We start from the raw sequence: 2420 nt of genomic DNA, 5'->3' as shown, positions 1-2420 counted from the left end.
GGTAATTTAGCAGGTCAGGATTATCTCAGAGAGACCGGTTCTGGATCTGGTCAGGATGAAGGTGAGCAGATCCCTGTTCCTGGTCTGGATCTTCTACGCTCTCAGTCGCACTGTGCTGAGCTCTCACTGTCAGGATGATTCAGATTCTACTGATGAAACCACAGATGCTCCACCAGGTACGTCGTTCACATGTCTAGTTATTTATTATAAACTTTTTCTTTTATCGTTTCATATTTACACCTGAGGTCACGGTGTCACCGTCCACAGTCAAACAAGCTTTATATTTCATCAGGATGAGAGGATGGTGAATAAAAATAGAAGCTCCTGTTTTTAAATAGTCCCCTTGACGCTGGACTGAAGTTCATCACATGGACCCAAAAAGCAGCTTCAGGAGCTCCTGAACAAACCACAGTGTAAAGCCTGCTCGGCTCGTTTAACCCTGATTTTACGGGCACAGAGAAGTCAGGAGCTGTAGAGGAATCAGTAAACCATGTCTGTGTATAAAGTTTGATTCAATTGTTCAGTCACAGAAAGTTTAAAAGAATCATTTAAGTGAATCGCGTGAATTGATTCATGAGCAATTTTGACAGAGAATCGTTTAAATCGTTATACCAGACTCGATTCTTTTAAATGAATGATTCACAAACAATTTGTTTGTTTTCAGGAAGGTTTTATTTAATTTTATTTACTTTATTTATTTAATTCTAATCTCTTTAGGAATAAAAAACAGCGACTCAAATCTCAACAACTAACAAACCACAAACACTTCAAATGAGTTACTAGAAGTGAATTAGCCAAATGATTCACACAATTCACTGGTAATAACTCGCTTATTAATAGTTTACTAATTAAATTTTGAGTAATTTAGGTGTTTTAAATAAATAACTAGCAAACACAAACGAATAATGAAAGATCCACAAGCGCAAAAATCATCATACATTATTGAATCAGTTTAGGATTCATTTCGGAAAGTTTTCAAATGATTCATTTAAGTAAACAACCCAAATAAAATACAGAAACACTTAGTGCATTTTAAATAACTTATTGAACTTATTGAACAAAAAATAAAAACAGAAATAATTAACAAACCGTTTATTGTTTTAAACAATTAATTCGAGTGAAACGGATTAAATGATTCACTCATTTACAATGTGTTTCTTTAACGACTCGTTCAATTGAGTCAAGTGAATCAATCAGTTTTACAAACCAAAACTAAACCCATCCTCACTCATCTATAAAGTTCATCTCAGTGTTTCTCATCACATCTGATCCTCTCTGCTTCTCTCAGATGATTCAGAAGCTGAAGCTGGGCTCCGCTGGGAGAAGCTCTTCATCATGCTGGAGGATTCGCTCATGATGCAGAAGATCCTCCAACAATCCAACGAGGAGCTGAACAAGGAGATCTCCTCACTGAGGAACCAGATCCACACCATCTCCACCGAGATCTCCTCATCCTGCATCAGAGTCCTGGAGGAGACCTGCAGACAGCAGAACCTCGGAACTACACAGACCAATCAAAACTGATTCCTGTTATGGTCAGAACGTAACAGTGAAGCATGGTGGTGGTAGCATGACAGTGACCATGATTAAAGTTGAAATAAAGGAACATGTGAGGTCATCAGTCTGTAATCAAAGTCCTGACCTGAACAGTGTGTCTGATATAAAGCATGGTTGTTACACAGTGTGGTGGGACCCGAGGATCTGGGTTTGGTTCTTGTCTCAGTTTTCTCTGGGACCAGATCTATTAAAATGTTGGACTGTGGATGCTGGATTTGTGCTCTTCATGGATTCTGAGGTTGAGCTGATGTCTGGAGTGTCCATCACACCTTTGTTTTGCAGATCGTTTATGTTGGGTGAATTTCGAACTGTGACTCCAGTGTTCCAGATTCACTAAACAATAAAACGTTACGAGCGGAACACATCTGCTTCTGCTTGATTCTGCAGAGCTGACCGTGGTTCCTGTCTCCTGCTCCACCTTCATCTTCACTCTCCACTCCAACCAAAACAGAGAAATTAATTACAGCCACACCAGCGCCACTTTTATTCCCCAATAAACTCCAATCATTTAGGTTAAACCCCCATAATAACACAAACACAGGGACGACAGCATGATTATTAAAATCCTGGGGCGTCAGTGACACCCTGATTTATATTGTTTTCATTCATTCGTTTATTTATTTAATAATATTTTTTATTAAGCATTTCTCTTTTATTAGATTTTTATGTGAATTATTGTATTAGTACCACCTCTGTCCTGTAAATAATTTTAAACTGCTGCTGTATGAAATTGAAATTAGTATTAATACATCTATGAACAATTATTTTAAATTCCTTTTTTCTACTTAATTATGTAGAATATTTTTTGACTTTATAAATAAGTCTGTTTTTCAATTTTAATTTTGTGTGTGAGTAAAGCTGAT

Source organism: Trichomycterus rosablanca, chromosome 4 (assembly GCF_030014385.1).
Source record: "Trichomycterus rosablanca isolate fTriRos1 chromosome 4, fTriRos1.hap1, whole genome shotgun sequence".
NCBI lineage: Eukaryota > Metazoa > Chordata > Actinopteri > Siluriformes > Trichomycteridae > Trichomycterus > Trichomycterus rosablanca.
The sequence above is the reverse complement of the archived record's forward strand: the minus strand, read 5'-3'. Positions refer to the sequence as shown.